This window comes from Eptesicus fuscus, chromosome 3 (genome assembly GCF_027574615.1).
Source record: "Eptesicus fuscus isolate TK198812 chromosome 3, DD_ASM_mEF_20220401, whole genome shotgun sequence".
Classification (NCBI taxonomy): domain Eukaryota; kingdom Metazoa; phylum Chordata; class Mammalia; order Chiroptera; family Vespertilionidae; genus Eptesicus; species Eptesicus fuscus.
Window position 1 is genome coordinate 92,975,959 of NC_072475.1, and position 24,337 is coordinate 93,000,295.

The 24,337-nt window shown below is 39.6% G+C and overlaps 1 pseudogene; it reads left to right on the plus strand.

The window, feature by feature from the left end:
* The first annotated feature begins 23,561 nt into the window (after window positions 1-23,561).
* Window positions 23,562-23,973, plus strand: LOC129148043 (40S ribosomal protein S25-like; annotated as a pseudogene).
* The last annotated feature ends 364 nt before the right edge of the window (window positions 23,974-24,337 follow it).

The following is a 24,337-nucleotide window of genomic DNA, read 5'->3' on the forward strand; positions in this document are numbered from 1 at the left end:
ACAGTCGCAGAGGGGCCATCAGGAGAGAATTTGGGGATCAACAGAGGTGGGGCACAGACCCTCACCCCCCCAACATTGCAGGGGCCTGAATCCTAGCCCCTTCTGAGGGAGGTCTCCTGCCCCCATGGCTGCTTCGTGCTTCCCATGCCCAGCTCAGATCAGGACCCAGGTGACCGACAGAGACTCGGCCGACAGCAGCTGCCCTCTCACTCCAACAAGAATTGTTTGAGTTGTCTTGTACCCATGTTGTGGGGAAGGGGGTTTATGATATCTAAATCCAGCCTACCACCAGGAATGCTCAGGACCTACTCAAGAAGGCAAATAATCCCTTCCACCAATATTTACAGGGTAAAACAAGATTATTGTTAGAGTAATAAATTTGACAGTAAAATAGTAGTCAAGTTTTCAGGCAAATTTAAATTGGCCAGTTGAAACAAGTGAATATTCTAGAAAAATAACTGTACTGGACAAAAAGGTGTTCCTAAAGTATCAACTAAAATCTTTATTGGTACTTCATCTCACGATAAAATTGTGCACCATGTAATGAACCTAAAACAGTAATATTATAGTACAAAAAATTAAAATTTAAAAGCCATCAAGACTACATTATAAAATTTTCAAAAGCCTCCTAACATTTAAATCAAAAAAGGAGGGGATAGTAGAGTAATATCATGTAAGGAAAAATATCCTGTAAGTAAATTACATCTAGAAAATTAATACTTTAGAAAATTAATTGTAAGGCTAAAAGCAAGACACCCATGAAAAACACACAAGGTGATAAAACAAGCCAGAGGAAAAACATTTGGGCAAAAATTGAAAAAGGATCCCCAGTCAAATTTATAGAAAATATTCCTTTATTAACTTTTGGTCGAGAATATGTTTGTATATTTTCAGAAAACAACTCTGAGACCATGTGGATTCTAGCAAGAGAAGAATCGACAGGACTACTCCAGCCATGAATACAGAAGAGAAGCAGTCCAGAGACAGAAGACGCTGATGTGGCCTTCCCATAATAGCAGTTAGCAGCTGTGCATCACTGCAGATTGCCCAGGACCAAACCAGACAGAGTCGGACCTGCATTACCACCAGTTGTCCACCATCCAGAACTGAAATGTCAGTGCTGACATGTACACATAAGGAACTGTTGGACATTGAAATTGGGTCTCAAAAGAACTGTTGGCCCAGAAAGAAACTCACTACAGACTGATTCATTTGCCTGTCACCATAACCATTAATTGCTTGTCTCATTTTCGGTTCTTATAAGTGTATTTCTAAGAGCACATGATCTCACTCATCTAGGGGAAATAATGAACAACATAGACTGATGAACAAGAACAGACCCAGAAACAAGGAGGCATGGATCAGACTGTCGGGCCTCGGGGGGAGGGTAGGGAAGGGTGGGGATAAAGGGAGAGATCAACCAAAGGACTTGTGTGCAGACATATGAGCCCAACCAGTGGTTAAGGACAACAGGGGGGTGGGGGCATGTATGGGGAGGGGGGTGGGATGGAAATGGGGGGACGAGGACAAATATGTGATACCTTAATCAATAAAGAAATTAAAAATAAAAAAAATAAAAAATAAATAAATAAATAAATCAGCAAAGGACAAGTGTTAGCGAGGATGTGGAGCAAGGGGAACCCTAGTACACTGCTGGTGGGAATGCAAACTGGTGCAGCCTCTGTGGAAAACAGTATAGAGTTTCCTCAAAAATTAAAAATGGAACTGCCATTTGACCCAGTGATCCCATTCCTAAGAATATATCCTAAGAATCCTGAAACACCAATCATAAAGGATATATGCACTCCTTTGTTCATAGCAGCACTATTTACAATAGCTGAGATCTGGAGATACTTGTTGTTTTAAATAATACTTTCTACAAGGCTACTTCATATATATTGGAAATGTTGAAAATAGTGTTTATAGTTATTTTTAATAGACTAGCTTGAAATTAGAAGTAGATATGACTATTTATATAATCTTACCTCATTGAGAAATAATCTTCCCTTCTTGGTTTTAAACTTGATTAAATAAATTTCCCCCAGTATTAATTAAGGACTCATTTAAAAAAAATTATCTATATATATAAAAGCCTAAGTGACCATTAGACCAGTCGACTGGTCGACCGGTAGATATGACACATACTGACCACCAGGGGGCAGATGCTCAATGAAGGAGCTGCCCCCTGTTGGTCAGTGCACTCCCACAGCAGGAGCGCCACTCAGCTGACCAAAGGGCACCAGATGCCGGGCCCAAGGTGTAAGCCTCTCCTGTGGATACCCCCCTCGGTGCCCCTCCCCCATCTGGACCTGGACCTGGATCAGGACTGACATTGGGACTGACTGGGTGCAAGCTTAGGGCCACTTCTTGATCATGGGCATGCCAGTATCGCCCTAGGATGGGCACAAGGAGATTTCAGCAGAGCAGCAGCAAGCCTTGCTTCACGTACTACTACATCCCTGAGGGAAGTTGGGCTGCTGGTTTTGCTCAACCCCCCCCAAGGGACCCCACCGGTGCATGAATCTGTGAAATGGGCCTCTAGTATATATACATATCCTATCTAATAAAAATGGAATATGCTAATTGACCATCACTCCGTCACAAAGATGGCTGCACCCACAGCTGAGGCCAAGTTCCCATAAGGAGCCTTAACAAGCAATAAGCAGGGACCTGAGTATACGCCCTCCCCCGTCCCCATGGGGCTTCACAGGGGACCTCAGGCCATGCCCTCCACCCAGCGGGGCTTGATGAGGAACCTGAAGCTGCATCCCCCTCCCAGTGTTAGGCCAGGGGACCTGAGGCTGCGCGCCCCCACCTGGCAGAGCTTGACAGGGGACCTCAGGCCATGCCCCCCATCCAGCGGGGCTTGACAGGGGATTTCAGGCCATGTCCCCCACTTGGCGGGGCTTGATGGAGGACCTCAAGGCATGCCCCACACCCTGGTCTGGGCTGGGGGACTTCAGGCCACGCCCCCCCCCCCCCCCCCCCCCGTCCAGGCACCTAGCCAGGGGACCTGAGGCTGTGCCCCCTGCCTGGCAGGGCTTGACAAAGGTGGGACTGGCCGGGTCTGGATCTAGCCCAATTGCGGGGGGGCCATCCGGGTCTGGGTCTCACGTGATTTTGAGGTGCATGTTGGTGGGTAGGGACTTGACTCTGGGTCCTGTGGTGTGCCCCAGACTCTGACAGGAGGAAGGTTTTCATATATATTTTACTAATTTTTCTTACATCTCTGACACTTCTATTATAGAGAAAGGGCAAATAGCAATATTAAATTATTTCCTCCAATTAATCTCATTTTAATGTGCATGAATTCCGTACACCAGGCCTCTAGTGTGTATGAATTCATGCATGGGTAGGGTCCCTCGCGGTGGCCTGCAGAGATAGGGCCCCAGCTCGCGCCCCTAGCCTTGCAGCCCCACAGCCCCTCCTGGCACCCCACCTTGGCTTTGCGCCATCCCCTCACCTGCTCCACGATCCCGTGGAGGGATTGGTTGGGGCTGGAACCCCCAACCAACTCCCTCAGTGCCTGGGAGCCATGCGGCAGGCCTGCCTCCCACCGCTGCTTCTGATCACCATCTGCAGGGCGATCTGCGGGACTATCGTGGCCCCTGCTCGCACCTGCCTTTGCCTGGTACTGCCCACTCACCTGCTCTACCATCCCATCACGGTCCTGCTCTCATCGGGCCCCATCAGGGCAAGAGTGCCTTCACTGCCGCCCACTGGTGGCACTGTGTCGCTGAAACCCATAATGTTCCATGCCACCCCCTGTTGGTCAGCGCATGTCATAGCAAGCGATCGAACTACTGGTCTCCCAGTCAAACTCCCAGTCGAAAGACCTCCCTGGGGTAGAATTTTCATATTATGCTTTTATTATATAGGATATCCTATATAATAAAGAGGTATTATGCAAATTGACCATCACTCCAATACAAAAGATGGCCGTCCCTATGTGGTCAAAGATGGCTGCCACAAGATGGCCAGCAGGGGAGGGCAGTTGGGGCGCATCAGGCCTGCAGGGGAGGGCAGATGGAGGCAACCAGGCCTGCAGGGGAGTGCAGTTGGGGGTGACCAGGTCTTCAGGGGAGGACAGCTAGGGGTAACCATGCCAGCAGGGGAGAGCAGTTAGGGGAAATTGGGACAGCAGGCAGCAGTTAGGTGTCGATCAGGCTGGCAGGGGAGTGGTTAGGGGGTGATCAGGCCAGCTTGCAGAAGCGATTAGAGGCAACCAGGCAGGCAGGCAAGTGAGCCAAAAGTCCTGGATTGTGAGAGGGATGTCCGACTGCCCATTTAGGCATGATCTCAATCCTGGTGGGATCATGCCTAAACGGACAGTCGGACATCCCTTGAGGGGTCCCAGATTGGAGAGAGTGAAGGCCCGGTTGATGGACACCCCACCCCGCCCCCATGCACAAATTTTGTGCACCGGGCCTCTAATATGTATATGTGTGTGTGTGTGTGTGTGTGTGTGTGTGTGTGTGTGTGTGTGTATATGTGTGTGTATATATATATATATATATATATAATAATAAAAGAGTAACATGCTAATTGACTGTACCTTCACAGCACTCACAAGCCAATCAGGAGTGAGTATGCAAATTAATCCAACAAAGATGATGGGTTAATTTGCATATGCAGGCCCGAGCGGCCAGCGGCAACAATGCAGGCAGGCTGCACCACCCCAGCCGTTCCGGCTCTGGGATGCAGCCAAAAGGCTGCTCCGGGCCAGAGCGAAGGCAGTGCCAGCATCCAGGGGAAGGAAAGTGAAAGCCCATTCTTGCACGAATCTTCGTGCATCGGGTTTCTAAAAAAATATATATATATATATATCTATATCCTATCTAATAATAGACAAATATGCAAATTGACCATACCTCCGACACACCACAAGCCACGCCCACCATCCAATCAGAGTGAGTATGCACATTAACCCAAACCAAGATTGCTACAGCCACAGAGAGCAAGGTTTCCTAGGTAACAGAGGAAGCCAAGCTTTCTGTCAGCCGTTGCAGGCCTAAGCCTCCACTCAAGCTACAAAGTTTCATTTATAGAAGGTAAACAAATTCAAACAAATGGCGGCAGAATGGACCTTGAGAGAGCAGGCCAGGGTTGCTGCAGGCAACAGGGGAAGCAAAGCTTTCCACACACCCTGGCTGGGCCCACCCGCTTAAGGCAACAAAGTTTCAATTATAACCCCAACAGCAATGGCTGCGGGCCTCGGAGGGAGCCCAGGCTTGGCTCTGCTCCAGGCTACAAACTTTCAATTGTAGAAGGAAAATAAATTCCAGATACCAGGACCTCCACTTGCATTGCCAGGGGGCGTGGCCCGCCTGCAAATCACAGGCCCCTCACTCAGGCCGCCCCACGCCCCAAGGGAACCCCACCCTGATCCGGGATGCCCTTCAGGGCAAACCAGCTGGCCCCCACACCTGTACCAGGCCTCTATCCTATCTAATAAAAGAGTAATATGCAGATTGATCATCACTGCAACACACAATATAGCTGCCCCCATGTGGTCAAAGATCCTGCCCCCATGTGGACACAAGATGGCCACCACAAGATGGCCAGCAGGAGAGGGCAGTTGGGAGGCACCTGGCCTGCAAGGGAGGGCAGTTGAGAAGGACCAGGCCTGCAAGGGAGGGCAGTTGGAGGTGATCAACCCTGCAAGAGAGGGCAGTTAGGGGTAACCAGGCTGGCAGAGGAGGGAAGTTGGGGGCAAACAGGCTGGCAGCAGAGTGGTTAGGGGGTGATCAGGCTGGCAGGCAGAAGCGGTTAGGGGCAATCAGGAAGGCAGGCAAGCAAGCAGTTGGGAGTCAGCAGTCCTGGATTGTGAGAGGGATGTCCGACTGCCCGTTTAGGCCCGATCTGGGATCGGGCCTAAACAGGCAGTCGGACATTCCTTGAGCAGTCCCAGATTGGAGAGGGTACAGGCTGGGCTGAGGGACAACCCCCCTCCGTGCACGAATTTCGTGCACCGGGCCTCTAGTGTATATATATATATATATATATATATATATATATATATATACACACACACACACACACACACTGATTGGCCAGATTATTATGATCTCTGAATGCATAATACTCTGGCAACTCAGCATATATATTTTAGAGGTCCGGTGGCATGGGTGGAGTCTGGCCAGTCTGGCCAGGGGGAGGAGATATGGGCAGTTGGCTGGCCTGCCTGCTGGTCAAACTCCTGGTAGAGGGGACAATTTGCATATTAGCCTTTTATTGTATAGAATATACCCTGAGTGACCAGATTATTATGTGTTCAGAGATCATAATAATATGGCCACTCAGTATATATATTTCTTTGTGTTTGCTTAATTTTTATATAATGCATTATTTTTCATACTTAAACAAAGTCATCTTTTAGAAATTATGGATTTATTCTGACTCCTTACTAATAAGTATACATTTGTTCTAGTTTTGAAAAAAATTATGAATATCAAATAGAATTTCTATTTTAACAATACTAGCTGTCAAATATTTAACCAAATCATTGTTTTTTCAGAATTTTGATCTAAAATTCAAAATTAGCTGAGATTTTATTGAAAAACAATTAAATTTATTGTCATGTAATTAGGCTGTCTTTAGTAATGTAATTATATATATATATGATTTTATATGTGATATATAATCACACATCTGTATGTATGTTCACATGCATGCATTTAAGTGCATATTTTCATAAATATATTTAAACATCTTCCAGTCAATACATATTAATTAAATTTATAAGATGGAATATTAAAGTAAGATTTATGCATCATTATATTGACATTCTTTTAACTATCATGTGGTCAATATGATTTTGTAAGAAACACTGCTTTTTAAGAAAACAAAAATATTATGCTGAGAGGGTGCCTTATAATCCCACATTAGTGGATAGTCACTTTATTTTTTTGATCTTTAAGACAAGTATATCTTTAATGAACAAAGGTGAATAAAAACCTAATTTAAAATATGATTAAAAAAACATATGATGACAATGTCAATAATATCAATAAAGAGATAGAAATTATAAAAAAGAACCCAAAGGAAACTGGAATTGAAATGAATAACTAAAATTAAAAAATACACATACTGGAGTATCTCAACAGATTTGAAATTACAGAAGAAAGAATAAGTAAACTTAAAAAGAAATTTAGAGATATTATGCAAGTTGCATAAAAGAGAAGGAAAGGATAAAGAAAAATGAAGAGTTTTGTAGAAATGTGAAACACTCTTAAGTACACCAACCTATGCATAATGAGTATACCAGCAGGAGGGAGGAAGGAAGGAACAGAAAATCCATTCAAATATATAAAACCTGAAAACTCCTGACATTTGCTGAAAAACATTAACCTACCCATCTATAACAATCAATAATTAATAAATTCCAAGTACCATAAAAAACAGAAAGAGCCACAAATATAAGCAACAGAGTAAAGGCTTTGTTTATTCATCCTTAGAATGGGTGGAATGATGGGTGGGATGCTATGAACTGAATGAATACTGCAGCAATAGTATTTAAAATGCTTAAGGAAAAACAAAAAATTTCCTCAGGCTGTAACTCTTCTAAGAATTTAAAATTACTTGCTCCAGTCATATACATATCCAAGGGTGTAAATCTCATGCTAGTTGGTTATGCCGTATCTTACAACTATAAACTGGTTCTAAATCTGAACAATTTTTCTAAAATACATGTTGATAGTCACAACCAATCAGGAGAAAGATACCAATTAATCAAGTTCTAATAATTCCCTAGGGTTCAGTTAGCCCTAAAATGGGTGATGGTTTCTGTAGTTTTCTTCCTGTTACCTCATTGTCCCATGTTACTGTTAGTCTTCTAACACCAAATTTTAGAAAGTGGAGCCAATTCCCTCTAATTAACCCCCCCATAGTTAGTGTAACTAGTGGAACTTATGCTTCTCTGAGTAACTCTTACTGATATAGCCAATGTTTTTAAAATTATATTCTGCTATTGCCCATTTATATAAAATGCTTAGTAATAAACATTTCTGAAATTATATTATGCCTTTTGATATAAACATACCAGAAGGCACATTTAAAATTATCATGTAACATAATAGATAATTATCAATGCTGAGCACTTCACTGTAGAGAAACTATATTTTATGATTATTTAGAATCAGAGTGCCAAATGATCATTTATTACATTACATTGGAGTTGCATTCATCTATACCAGGGTCCTCAAACATTTTAAACAGGGGGCCAGTTCACTATCCCTCAGACCTTTGGAGGGCCAGACTATAGTTTAAAAAAAACTATGAACAAATTCTTATGCACACTGCACATATCTTATTTTGCAGTAAAAAAACAAAACGGCAAAAACACCCGCATGTGGCCCGCAGGCCGTAGTTTGAGGACACCTGATCTACACTAATAAAAGAGAAAGATGCAAATTGACCGTACCTTTGCAATGCCTACCAGCCAATCAGGAGTGAGTATGCAAATTAACCCAACAAAGGAGGGGGGTTAATTTGCATACACAGGCACTGAGCGGCTGGGGGTGGGGTGGGACGCAGGCATTCCTCACCACCCCAGCAGCTCCGGGCCTGTGGGCAGCATGGGAAGGTGGAAAGGTGGCTCCCGGCCGGAGTGAAGGCGGTGCCGACAGCCAGGGAAAGGAAGGTCCATTCTTGCACGAATCTTCATGCATCAGGCCTCTAGTATAATTATAATTACTTACACTTTGTGTGAAGATTTCCCCAAATATTGTCTTACCTACAAGAAGAAAAAGGATCTTTAGTTCCTCAGTCTATATTTTATACAGGGCTAGTGTATAGGATTAGTGACACATATGCTGCTGTTACGTTAATTTGGAAACATACAAAATGCCTTTAATTTCTCTTTCTGTAAGTCATTTACATTTAGACCACTAAAATGAGTCATAACATTATCTATTCCCAAATCTAATTAATATATATTGTTCAAAGGATATTTGATTATATTTTTCTACAAGCCAGGAGAGATGTATCAGTTTGCTAGGGTTATCATAACAAAATACAACAGACTAGGTGACTTTAATTCAGATTTTTTTCTCTCACAGTTCTGGAGGTTAGCGCTACAAGATCAAGATGTCAGCAGGTTTGATTTCTTCCGAGTACTCTCTCCCTGGCTTGCAGATGCTGCCTTCTTACTTTATGTTCACATGTGTCTCTATGCATATATATGTCTGGGTGTCTGGTTCTCTTTCTCTCTCTCTCTCTCTCTCTCTCTCTCTCTCTCTCTCTCTCTCTCTCTCACACACACACACATGCACACACACACACACACACACACACACACACATTCCTGTCCTATTCTTCTCCTTTTCTATAAAGACACCAATTATATTGGATTAGGGTCCACTCTAATGTCTCTGTTTTAATTAAGTAACCTCTTTAAATGCCCTGTCTCCAAATGCAGTCACATTTCTGAGGAAATTCATGGTTAGGGCATCAATATATCAATTTTGAAGAAATACAGTTCAGTCCATAATAGGAGAGAAATTATCCTGGAAATGATGTGACCAATTTTTAAAGATAAAAAAACTGAGATTCAGTTTCTTGCTCAAGTTCATTGAGATAATCAGTGACAGAGCTCATCCCCAAACCCAGATACCCACATCCCAATTTCAAGATCCTTTCTATCTTATAATTTTACTTCCATTATTGATTGTATCAAATGCACTACTGTGAATTAGGAAATTGCATACAATATACATGGTTGGCATAGTAAAAGTAATTTTTTATTTTTCTATTCTTTTATTATTGGTTTAACATCACTGTTAACTTTTCAAAAGTAGTATTCATTGGAATTTATTGAACAGATATGAGAACTTATGAAGAAACCAGCATATTTGTATTCAATAAAATTGTTATCCTCCATGACTCCTAAAGATTCCTGTGCATTCTCAAATAACTTAACAGGTATTACAGAAACTTTCACATCAGAATATTGCTAAAATTCTCTATATGTATCTGTTATCAGATAACATGAAAACTAAGAAAACATATTTTATAAGCATATTTGTAAACCATTTATAGTTCGCACAAGATTTGTAATATTATAGAAATAAGCATGAAGCATAAAATAATAATGGATAGTGTAATTTATTTAAACAGTGGTTTTATGAGATAGAGTCTAAACCATGCTGTTTTTAGTGAAATATGAATTCTTAGTAAATCATGCAAATGACAAACTCCTTAAACATAAACAGAATCAAGAGCAAATTTGAAGTGTTAAAGCCTATTTTGAGGAAGCCAATACAAATGAATCCAAATTAGCTATGTATGTTTTAGTTCTTGAATTGGAAACAGTATGCATGCTATGATTTAGAATACTCGTAAATACTGTCATTTGACATCAGACTAAACTATATCAGTAATGTTGTTAGTTGTCCTTTCTTTAGATCACAAAAATAATTTTAATCTTGTAATCTCTACAACATAGACATCCTGGTCTACAAAACAAACAATGGCAAGTTCAATGTCATTGGACCTGTGGCACTACTATTAAATAGCATGGGTCACTACTTCTCCCAATAAACACATTCTTAAACAGAGGCATATAAACACAGATACTTGCCTAAATTTCTACAGATTTTCGGATTTTCACAAAGTGGTTATCTCTTCATTGGAACAAGCTTATTGAATTAACAAACATTTGGAAACCAGATGCCTGATCTGTAAAGCATGATGTTTTATGGCAGTTGGCAAATGCACATACAAGAATGGGTACATATTCAGCGATCTGATTTGGAAACAGGGTTAAGACTTTGGAGGCAGGACCGAGTATCATGCTTCCAGATAGAGTTTTGAGACTAAAAAATGACTTATAGGTATAAAGACCAGACCTGACATTATTACCATAAGTGAAAGTTCAAAACCAGAATCCAATACCCATATATCTGTATGAACAGGGCCATGAAAGGCAAGCAGAAAAATATTGAGTTATTATTCTACAGTGAATATTAGGTATCGGGTAATATGCATTGTAGTGTAGCTCAAGAGAGACTGGAATTTCAATGGAGAAACCTACACAGAAAAAAACTTAAGGACAGATAAATATTTATCAGGACATGGCTGCAAAGACAGCTCAGCAACAATCAGACCCATGATATGTTCACTTATTATTGACAATGTGAATCGACTTTTGTCATTGAATATATAGGATTTTATTGCACAGAAACATTATTGGGCATTCTGCTCACTGAGATGTCAGATTCTGTAAAGGTTCAAAAGCTTGGCTGTAAGCATTGATCTTTCCATAAGTCTCTTTGATTTTACTACCACCATGGACGGAACCAAACAAATTAACTCCCTTGTGTGTGAGGCAAAATGTGTGTTAAACCAAGTTGTTGCAGGGTCATACATTTCTTTTCCACAAAGCATGTTCAGAGGTATAATTTCAGATTGTTTTAAGCTTGCAAAGATGATTTAAAAAAAAAAGCATATCAGAACAGTGAGGGTAATGGTCAGCCACTTCTACTTGATATAATTGGATAAGCCTACTTTCTACCTAATCCTGATAACATGGCTAAGTGTCATGGTGATAGATTCCATATCTGGGGAGCCAAGGATATCCAGTGGCTAAGTTAAATTTTTATGCTGGCAATTCCGTAATTGTTCTAGTGCTTACATGATTCGGTAATTCCACTAAAGGGTTAACTCTGACCTACAATTTATTGAGATTCCTAACTATAAACATTGTTATAACATTTATAGACTATAAAATATGTATTAATTAAAGTACTTGACTTCATAGAATTTAAATTCTAATTAATGATAAGATAGGCAGGGAAACTAAGATAACAAGCCAGGATTCGAGTACAAAGAAAAATGCAAGTATAATTTCAAACAGAGTTGTTCTTAACTGTCTCCTTTGCCATCTTCTATTTAATCCCTTTTTTCCCACTTCAATATTTGTATTTTCTTTGATTACTTTGATTCAAACAATTTTAACAAAGTGGGGTGAATTACAGATAGACATCTTTAGTTTAAGCCCTTGCTAAACATCTTTACAAAAATGAATCAGAAGTACAAATTCAATGTGTCCCAAATATAACTCATCCCTATGTGCCCTTTACATTCCTCAAACCAGTTTTTCTTCTTAAATCTCCCATCTCAGTCAATGGTTTCATGTTTACCCATAAATTTTAAACCTTAAGAACATCCTAGATCCTCCTAGGTCCCTCATTCTCCACTTCTAGTCACCCAGATGTATTGCTTTTGTTTTAAAATATTGTTCTGTTCATTCCTTTTCTAAATCTTTATGGCTCTCCTTCTATATAATTGTTCTTTTCTACTGGTTTAAAAAATGTTTATTTTTTCTTTTATTTCACTCTATTCCAATAAATGCTAAATTTATCAACCAGAGATTTTTTTTTCTAAACTTCAAACATATGGTTTTAATATTCATTCCAAGTTTTCCCAGAGTTTCTTGTTTATGGACATATGAAAACCTTCATATGGACTATATAATCCATTGTAATATAACTCAGCAGTCCTGTTGTACAATCTTTTCTGTTCCAAAAACCTTGCCTGTCTTTTATTTAGCAACATTTAACCCAATTTTTCTCAAGCTTCTAAATTGTCAGGTCTTTGTGTATTATCTCTTTGTCTAGAATATGCTTATACTGTGTTCAGCTATCAATCATAAGATTCTTTACAAAGTTTTAACTCCCTTAAACAGGGATGTGGTTTAATTCTGTCTGCTTTCACTATTCTTTGTATGCAATAACCACATTGTGTTGAACCAATCCATTTGTATTTTTGATTGCTTCGTCTCTAGAACATATGTTACTAGAGAACAAGGGCCGATCTTATCATTATTGTGAATGAACAAGTAGTATTGAACTGTTACTTTAATTGTGTTTACCAAAGCACTAAATGCAGCTGGATGTTTCTGATAGACTTTAAATTAAGTACCCTTTATAGTTTTTCTCTATAGAGATAAGATAATTTTCAACATGTGAAGTTAGTGGAGTGGGCTAGGAGTTATTTCATCAGTTGTAGAAATTAGGAAAAGCAAAACTCTAAGAATCAGGATAATCTTGGTTCCACTGAACTGACAGCCCATAAAGCTGTAGTTTAATAATTACTATTTATGTTTCTTTCAACAAGTCAGCTGTTGATATGAGTGTCCTTCTGGGCAACTCTTCACTATGTGACACCTCTGCAATCCATATTGAGGGAGTCTCCACTATACAGAATTCTTCACTAGCACATCCAGGATGACGAAAAAGAGAGAATGGGGGATCTCCTGTTAATTCTTATGCATTTCTGCCATTGGCTAAAGGTAAGTCATGCTGAACTTCAGTGGGACAGAGAAGTGTAATCACCCAGTATGCGTAGGAGAGAAAAACAAGAAATATCACTTTCTACCATAATGATGAGTAGCCAACATAAATTATTAAAAAGAAGCTTGAATATTAAATATTAGCATGCCAGTTTAATGCATTACAGTGAAACCATTTCATATTGATAAAATATCAAGTTATACAATTTTTAAAAAATATATGATTGACACCTTTTTGCTTCTAATTAGGTAATGTCTGGTAAGTGTAGCTAATATTAAAAAAATAAATATTGTGACTTTGGCTGACAATTCAGTAGAATAGAGCATTGTCCAATATGCCAACGTTGTGAGTATGATCCCCTGTAGATATGAAAATCAACCAATAAATGTATAAATAAGTAGAACAACAAATCTCTCTCTCTCTCTCTTCCCCCCCATCTTCCTCTCTCCCTCACTCTCTCTCTCAAACCAATTAAAAAAAGTTTAAAAAAGAAATATTCTGACTTAAGATGGAGGATAGCTGCCTTTTTAACGACTGTGGTAAAAATAGGTGATTGTGTACCTTAAGACATCTGGGCATTATGAAAGCTGTATGTTGGAATATATGAAATGTATTAAAATTTGTCTTAGTTTGAATAATCATTAATTATACATTTAATTTTTCCAAATTTCCAGAAATAAATTTGAATATGTATTTGTATAGTTAAAATTGTTGTTTAGAAAGATGAGAGTTTAATCATTGTAAAATATTAAGCCATGTAAACACTATTTTAATCCACAAATATTACATGGACATTTTGGTATTAAAGATACTGTATTTTAAAATTGTTACGTAAAATAATATGCACATAGTATATATTTTCTCCTAAGTGGAGTTCTATCTTTCTACTGTCTATATATTTTGTGTCTTGCCAAAACCGGTTTGGCTCAGTGGATAGAGCGTCGGCCTGTAGGCTGAAAGGTCCCGGGTTCGATTCCGGTCAAGGGCATGTACCTTGGTTGCGGGCACATCCCCAGTAGGGGGTGTGCAGGAGGCAGCTGGTCGATGCATCGATGTTTCTAGCTTTCTATCCCTCTCCCTTCCTCTCTGTAAAAATCAATAAAATATATATTTTGTGTCTGATTATGTCTTATAACTATAATAAAATTACCCTATCTGACATCTACAAAAACTACAAATAAACTACTTTTTTGTCAATATCTCTCTAGATTGTGCAGCGTTCAATTTATTGGTGATTTCCTACTTGGTGTTAATTCATTGGAATTACCACTAAACCATCCCACATCCCAAATGCTGTGATTTGTTAGGATGACAGCAAATATTCTGTTGAGTAGAAAACCCTCCAGTTTTGTTTCTGCCTGTCCTCCCTATTTTAGTCCCACATCAAATACTTGTGACAGTTAACTTTCTTTCTTGAAAGGTGCCTTGAATTTCTCTTGCCAGTTGCTTCTAAATTCTTTATTTCTTCCCAAAGATTAGGAGATTTAACAGTTTTTCCTTTCTCTTTTCTCTATTTTCTGATTTAGGACATTCATAGATAAGTGCCATCGCACATCATAATTCAACTCTACATTTCAAGCTGAAGAAGAACTAAAATAGGTGTTGGAAAGATATCTCCTTTAAGGTTACTAAGAATTTAGAGTTCCTGAAGACACAGATCATAAAATTATTATTTATTTACCTTATGCAATTTTCTCCTTATTCAGCATTTAATTTTGAGTATGTTATTAAGCCACGGAATTATAGCTTTATAGGCCCCTAGCCAGCAATACATTTAGCAATATGTGTAATGTGTAGTAAATTTAGTTTCCATTTAATATTGGTAGAATCTACTGGTATCTGCAAGATATCTGAGAGAGGGAGTATTGTCATACTCCATCAATGCACTTCCACATGTTAATATACAAGAATCTCTCATTTTGAAACATTGTTAGGAAAACAACACACCTTAGAATCATGAAATAGCCACTTTGAGATTTATCCTATATAATAAAGAGGTAATATGCAAATTGACCATCACTCAAACACACAAGATGGCCGCCCTCATGTGGTCAAAAATGGCTACCCCCATGTGGACACAAGATGACTGCCACAAGATGGCTGGCAGGGGTGGGCAGTTGGGGGCAACCAGGCCTGCAGGGGAGGGCAGTTAGGGGTGACCGAGCTGGCAGAGGAGAGCAGTTGGGGGTGACAAGGCCTGCAGCAGAGGGCAGTTAGGGTATCGGGCCTAAACAGGCAGTCAGACATCCCTCGAGGGGTCCCAGATTGAAGAGGGTGCAGGCTGGGCTGAGGGACAACACCCCTCCATTCACAAATTTTGTGCACCGGGCCTCTAGTGTCTGTAAATAAGATACTTTAAAAATAATTACTTAAAATAAGACAAATGTTATAAGGCATCTACAGCATTTCTTTGTGGTTGTTGATATTTTGACTTTTACTGTCACCTTAAATTTACTTAGGAAATCAAAAGGTCTGTCTTACTTAGGAGATAGAAGAGGGCTAGGTAGTCAGGGACTGGATCATGGGAAGGGAAAGTAGAACCTAGAAGTCCAAGAATAACAGGATCTTTTAAATGTGGACAGAATGAAGCTTGTTGACTGTGTCCTATTCCCTTGTTCCTAGAGAAACAAAGTAATGTAACGATGAACCCAGGTAGGCGGGTGTTACCAGGGCAACCCAGCTGCTCAGAAGGAAGCTTTACACTGATTATATCGATGTTACTAAACAGAATTCTTTGAAATGACCAATCAGGAACTAGCAAAGCATAAATCCACCACTAGACAAAGAAGCACACTCTCTTCTCTCTCTCTCTCTCTGGCATACTGGATTCCTGGCTCTCTTGTGCTAGGGTATATGCTCCCCAGCACCCACATGGCATATGGCCATATGGGACTCCACACATGAACTAATGGACTTAGCTTGGATGCTCAGCTACACCGGCTTCAACATGGAATGGAAGCTCTGGACACTGGCCTGTTTTTGGCTCTCCTGGAACCACAGTTCCACCTTTTCCAGAGTGGTCTTAAAGGGACATGGGACTTTGGAACCTGAGATAAAGAAGCTTCACTGGCAATCGGCTTGGGCTCCCTTCCTGCTGCTCCCTGCTGCTCCCTGCTGCTCCCTGCTATCGGGGGTCCATCCAGCTCTCAATAAACTTTGCTTCCGCTTACTGTCTTTATCCCTGAACTCATGCTTTGATTTTTTGACATAATGAATTTGGTCCAGATCACAGTTTCATTACTTTAATTTATTAAATTTATTTATTCTGACATTTGCTGCTACTCCCTTAGCAAGGGCATCTGTAGCCTGACCTGTATGACTGAATCCAGTGATTATCACTCAGCTGATACTTGTTAATAACTCAGACTGTTTGTATTGCTTGACTGTGTGCAAATTAAGCTACGATGTACTGCAATCTTTTTCCAGAAAAAGTTTGATAAATAATTATGTTTGAATGGATGAGATCCAAATTTCCAGAGATTGTAAGAGTTTTGTTGTCTGGAAGCTATAAAATGGTAAACATGATTTCAGTAAGAGCACACATTTTGTGATTCTTATTCTATACAACTCATATAACTACAAAAGTAATAATCCATGTAATATCAAAAGGAATAGTATGAAGAGAAAGAGAAAATAATATGTGGTTTTCTTTCTAAAATATAGAATGTAATGAATTTGGAGTTTTTAGTTTCAACTGAGTGTGAATCAGCATCAGGCACTGTCCCCTCAGCTTGGCACAGGCTGGCAGAGCTGGCTCCCTGTGCTCTGCAAAGACCCAGAACTGGGCGAGTGGTTTGGATGGAGATGCAGTGGCACAGCTGTTTGGAGGAACCTCACAGGGAATGTGTCTAAAACATTTCTTTAGCCAATATTAGTTACTACTTCTCCTTTTCTTTTTCATAAATATTTATCAAATTAGAAACAAACAAATATAAAGAAAGAAAGTGATACTGCTGGAACTGATTACATTTACTCTCATTAACACATTTAAAATTATGAATAAAAAGTAGTATCAATGGGAAATAATGTAAAATGTATGTGTGTTTGAAACTTTAATTACATTCTCTAGCTTTCAATCACCCCTCCTTGATTTTTTTGGTTAAAGTTAAGGTCACTCTTAAAATATTCCTATTTATTTTGTACAAAACCAAAAGAAAAAAAGTAGAATGTAATTCTCACTCTTCACTAATTATTCAAGAGTTATTGAAATAGATTAAAAAGATAAACTAGTCACAACATATAAATCATTTATAAGCAGTAGCATCAGATAATTGAACATATTCTTTCCACAATAGGTAAAGGTTTAAATGAGTATATGTGGGAAAAAATAACTTCACTGTTTTCAACCTGCTTACCAAAGCTTCTTGAAAAATTAAGAGGAGAAAAATAGAAAATATAAACTGAAAAAGAAATTGTAATATTTTTTATCTAACAAGTTTGAATATATGGCAATTAGTATTGCCTTACTGAAAACTTTTTAAATGGTGGTTTAACTTAATCAATATTTAATTTTAATATGATTTAAATATATTAAATGAGAATAAAAGCACATGAATTTATGTGCAAAAAGAAGAACAAATTATATCCCTTGAAATAAAATATTAATACTGGCTTTTTAGTGCTTCAGCAGAATCTCTAACATAGCAAAGCATAATTTGTATATTAATTTAATTAGCATATTGTAAACATGCATTATGGAGGATATAAGCTAACAAAGATTGCATATTTTCTCTCGCTGAGATAATAGTCTATGACTAACTTTGAAATTAAAATTTTGAGATAACTGTGATACTAGTGAAAATAAAATAGTTCCACATTAGTATAACATAACACCCAATTCTTAAGGAAGGGCAAAATCTGAAAATAAGTGGGATTTGGCCAGAGGTAGAATTAAAGATAATAATGAAATTAAGAGAAAATAACCCTATGAATGTTTGAATGCAAAAATGGACCCAACTCTCCATTTTACCATATTCATATCCTTATGTCCATTGTCAAACTTTCAGTGTCCTCCCACTCTGATTCTGGGCCAGCAAATCACTTGACTTACTAATATCAGTGGTCTATCAGTACACCAGATGCAAGCAGACACTTAAAGTAAGGGCCTTTGCCTTGTCCTATTCTGCTTTGCTTTCTGAAATTGCCATGGAAATAGACACAGTGACAGGATGCAAGAGGATGAGAAAAACATGTTGAAGAAACAATTTATCCAAGTATATTATTTTCTTGGTGGCTTAAAACAACAGATATATTTTCTCTCACAATTCTGGTAGCTTTAAGTTTGAAATCCGTATCACTGGATCAAAGTCAAGGTGTTTTCATGGTTGGACACCCTCCAAAAGCTGTAAGGGAGAATCTATTCCAGCCTCTTCTAGCTTCTGGTGTTTGCCAGCATTCCTTTACTTGTGGCCACATAACTGCAATCCCTACCATGATGGTCATATTGTCTTCTCTATGCATCTCTGTATAAGCTCCCTTTGTCTTTTTTTATAAGGACAATTGAGATTGCATTTAGGGCACAACTGGATAATCCAGGATAATCTTCCCATCTAAAATGTTTAAGTTAATCATATCTTCAAAGACTTATTTTTTCAAATAAGGCAACATTAACTGATTCTGGGGATTAGTATCTGATAACTTTAGTGATTTTTTTTTTTACTCTATCCCAGTCTTTCCTCTGGTCCAAAAGATTCACATCAATGACACATGCACAATATCATTCTCACATCCCAACATTCCCAAATGTATTAATTTATTATATCATCAACTCAATTCCAAGATCTCAACAAAATACCATCAAATTAAACATCTCAAAACTCATGACCTAAGTCATTTAATCAGATATGTGTGAGGCTATTTATGATTTACCCTGGAGCAAAATGCCTCCCCATCTGTGGACTTGTGAACCTAGAAAACAAGTTGCATGTTTCCAAAATACAGTGACCAGACAGGGATATGTTAGCAGTTATAGACATTTCTACTCCAAATGGGAAAAATGGAAGGAAAAGCATTATCCCCCAGCAATTTCAAATTTGCTAGTAAGGCATATTCCATTAGGTTTCAAGGCCTAAGAATAAAAATTTGAGGTTTGAGGCTCCAATCTCTGGGCTCTGCCCTCTGGGCCCACACAAGGCTCTGGTTTTTCTTTTATAGGCCTAACCTAGATAATCAAAGATAATCTCCCCATCTCAAGATTCTTATTCATGGAAATATCTGAAACTTAACCATGTCTGCAAAATTCCTCTTTCTAACTGTGACGAATTATACTGTAAGTGCCCATAAATACAACAAAATACTAATATCTCTGGGTGACGATTTTTCAGCTTCCCATACAGAGTAATCCAAGCTGAGACCACTATAAATCACCCCGTGCATCCAACTAAGACCCTAAATTGCAGACTCACACACTCAAGCACTAAAAGAATGTTAAGCATGGAGGCCCTGAAGAGTTTGTGATTTTTGTGTGGCACAGAGTTATTGTGAATATAGGTACTTGATATACAGTGAAAGACTGAAAGCTTCATGAGAACAATACATGTTCTAAAAACTTGAAGAAATACAGTATAGTTAAAACCTAGCATTTATAGAGTGGGGATGGGAATAGAGCTGATAGTTGACAAAAGGTGAGACAGGGAAGTAAGCGAGATCTAGATCGTAAAGGGTTATGTGAGCCATATTAAGGCATTGAAAATTTATAATTATTACAAGGGCAATGGGGAAGCATTCAGGCATTTGAAGCAGAAGAGGCATTTAGATATTCTTTCAAAAACCAGATTGGATTTGGCATTAACCAAACGTCACAGATTCATAGCTCTAGAGAAACAGGTGTTTGTTATCCTTGTGATGTCAAGCATGGATGTCACATGGTAGTATCTGCGGGTCTGTAGGTTGCAGACATTGATAACAGATAATTGTGTGTGTGTGTGTGTGTGTGTGTGTGTATACATAAGGAAGACTGAGGACTCCACATGGCATAACAACTTAAACCAGGGTGTTATATATGTTCTGTTTTGTTTTTATTTATTATTAATTTGGTTCAATGATCTGTCTGAGAAGCTGGCATAGAAACTGAGAAAACAATTTCCTTCAGAAAGCAGTGCTTTTGATGGAAGGAAGAAATCTTTTTATACTTCAGTAAGCCATAATCTCAAATGGCAGCATTTAAAATATTTTCTTTTTTGTTTTGTTTTTTTCCTCAAAACCATAAGGAAAAAAACATTTCCAATATTTCTGGATAGGCCAAGTCATCCTGCATGATAAACTTTGAGTTAGATCTACTGTGAGTCAGGATAATGTTTACTGAAAGGACGGAGAGCTCGTGTGGCTGGCCATGGGGAAAACTAACTGGGCAAGTGTGGTGCAGACAGGCTAGCTTTATTACACTGTTGCTTGACTTAGGAAGGAAGTGCTTTTCAGCATCTATTTATGAAGGTTGTTTATTTTTTTCTTATGTCAGATTTTTCAATTCTAACAGTTTAATAAAAGGCTAATAAAATGCTAGGTTTTAACTTTAAAAAAAAAAGCAGATGGGAGAAAAAAAAGAGAAATTTGGGGGTCCAATTTTTACGGTATTGCAACGATGTTGGTAGGCATATTGAAGGCCATAAATAAGGGTTTACTAGATTCAAATATTATTTAGACTATAACGTTGACAACATTTAGTAATTAAGAAAAAAGATAATTATGGAGAATTATCTTTATTTAAACATTTTATAAAAGTATAATTATGGAATGCAATATTAAAGATGAAACAAATTTTTTACAACAAAAGCAAAAACAAATGGTTAACTTTTGTGTATGCTGGGTTTGGTCTACCTATGAGATGTCCCAATAGACACGACCAGTAGATTATTGGAAATATGGTCATATGTTTAAGAAAAAGATGTGGGCTTCAAAAAGTCTTGGGGGGGGGGAGTCAGGAAGTGGGCTAGAAGGGGTTAATGGGGGGAGAAAGGGAACATATGTAATACCTTCAACAATAAATATTTTTTCAAAAAAGAAAAAAATGAATTTGTACCTGAAATTGCATATTATATATTTGATTATGTAATAGCTTGTCTTGTCCTTCATTTAATGCAAGCTCTATGAAAGAATAAGTCTCATTCAGCAATTATCACCAATAATAACACATATATCCAAATAATATATAATACATATTTTTATTCAATATAATTCTGTAATTTGGGCCTTTTGATACTAGCATCTCATATTTTTAATATATAAAGGAAAATTAGTCAATTTACCTAAAAACCTTATCTATATCTATATATCAATATCGAAGAAATTGATATAGATATAGATAAAGAGGTAATATGCAAATTAGGCCGGGATGCAGTAACAGTCACGACTGGTCAGGAGGAGGCTGCACACGCAGGTGAGGCCTGGGATAGAGATGGAGACAGGGCAGAGGGGCCTGCCCGGGCTGCTGCACCACTGCGCCAGCTTGGGCAGCCCCAGAGCTGACACAGGCAGAGTGGCAGGAGGAGGCCTGGGGTGGAAGTCAGGCCCGGGTCCTGGCCGCCCGTGGCTGCAGTCAGGCCTGGGTCTGCAGTGGCCTGAGAAGTAGGCAGAGGATAGACCACTGAGGGTCTTATATACCATAGCAGGGAGCTTAGATTTTATTCCCCAGAAGGAGGAAAAGTGAAGAATGTCAAGCATGGGAGCATCGTGGTCTCGCTTTCATTGTAAGTGAACCATTCTGGTGGCTGTGGGAAGGATCACTTTAGACAGCTGCAGTGTTTTGGGGACCAAGAAAAAGAGAGACTGATGTTGGGAACTAGGACTAGACAGAGGCAGTGGACCAGAGACATATTTATGAGGAAACCTGAAGGAACTGTTTGGCTGATTATACTGGAGTGAAAGCAAACAAAGCAAATGGTATTAGCCCAGGTTTTCCAGTTTGGGCAACTTCGTTGAATGGGTGATTCTAATAACTGGGAGAAGGTATCAAGGAAAAGGAACAGTGTAAGGGAGCTTGCTTAGTTCATCAATGGCCAAACAACTAGGACAGAAGACAGACTTATGCTCTTTCTTTGCTGCAACGTTTGTTTTTCTGCCTTCAGCCACCATCATGTAAGGCTAATGTGCCATCTTTTCTCCTAATCTAGGATATTATCTATCCACTACACATTCCTATCACCTAAATTAGCTTTCCTGCACGATCCCTTAAAAATACTTATCGAAGTCATTAAATGCTCTGTGAGTATGGGGAATTTCAAGATGTGGAAAGATTATGAGCCTATATAGATTGATAAAGAGATATTGGGTGCTCAATTTTTTACAATAAAATTGGATACTGAATGCAGTCATGCCAGAGGCATAATTTTAATGAGCCAATGTCTCTTTACTGAGTGTCACACTTCAAAAGAGATCCTCTCAAACAATACAGTGCATAACACTCATCTGGGTTGCCTATTAATATGTAGGACCACACCTTGAAAAACACTCCTTCTATAGCTAATTTTGGTGGATAAATCTCCCTCCAAATAAAGCAATCCTATATAATAAAAGTGTAATATGCAAATTGACCAAATGGTAGAACAACCGGTCATTGGGGGGTGGGGCCGGTGAACAGGTGTTGCCAGGCCAGCCAAGTTGTATGCCAGTGGGCAGAGGGAGGGGCGATGGGGTGGGGGAGGGCGGTGGCAACCAGAGGCAGCGGGGTGATAGGGCCTGGCGCCATCCCCTGATTGCCCACCTGGTCGCCTCCTGCAGAGGGAGGCCACGGGGAGCAGCAGCGGCAGAGCGATTCAGGGCAGGGCCACCCAGCACCATCCCCAGATAGGCCTGCTGGGGTTGCCTCCCACAGAGGGAGGCCACCAGTGGCTGTGGCACATTGGGGGCAGGGCCAGCCACCAGCTGCCCACACCATCCCAATTGGCCCACCAGTCACCTCCCGCAGAGGGAGGCCAGACTGAGGCTTAGGCCCGCTTCCTGCTCCCCTAAGCCATCAGTAGGACATCCCCTGAGGGCTCCCAAACTGTGAGAGGGAGCAGGCTGGGCTAAGGGACTCCCTCCCCCCCTTGCACAAATTTCATGCATCGGGCCTCTAGTATTAATAATATACTCTGTGGCAAAATTCTGAATTACAAAACATATACAATATAGACTTTATCAGAGAATTAACAATCTTATGAATATAACTATATGAGTAAGAAATTGTATCACAGCATATATGTTTAAAAGTATACACATTTGCTCTTGGGCCGACATCTTGGCCAGGCAGCAGCATGTCAGGCAGCAGTGCATCCCTGTTCTCTGAGTCCCATGATGCTGCCCAAGGACGACAAGAAGAAGAAAGATGCTGGAAAGTCAGTCAAGAAAGACAAAGACCCCGTGAACAAGTCAGAGACCAAGGCCAAAAAGAAGAAGTGGTCCAAAGGCAAAGTTTGGGACAAGCTTAATAATCTGGTCTTGTTTGACAAAGCCATCTATGACAAAGCTCTGTAAGGAAGTTCCATGATCTGTGACAAGCTCTATAAGGAAGTTCCAAAAGTACAAAGTTTATAACCCCAGCTGCGGTCTCCCAGAGGCTAAAGATTCGTGGCTCCATGGCCAGGGCAGCCCTTCAGGAGCTACTTAGTAAAGGACTTGCTAAACTAGTCTCAAAGCACAGAGCTCAAGTGATTTACACCAGAAACACCAAAGGTGGGACACCCCAGCTGCTGGAGAAGATGCATGAACAACAGATCTCACCGGCTGTACATTTTGAAAAATAAATCTGTATTAAATTTAAAAAATGTATACACAATTATACAGTGGGCACAGTGGTTAAATAAGTTAACTTTACACTGTAATATATAGTTATTTAATCTAGTTTAACTTCAGACATCTGACAAACTAGCTTTGTGGGTTTTTTGTTGTTATTGTTTGTGTATTTGTTTACTTTTGTTAATCCTCATCCAAGCATATTTTTTTCCCATTGATTTTTAGAGAGAGTGGAAGGGAGGTGGAAAGGCAGAGAAAGAGAAACACGGATATGAGACACCTCAATCGGTTGCCTCCTGCATGTGCCCCAACTGGGCGAGGGATCAAGCCTGCAGCTG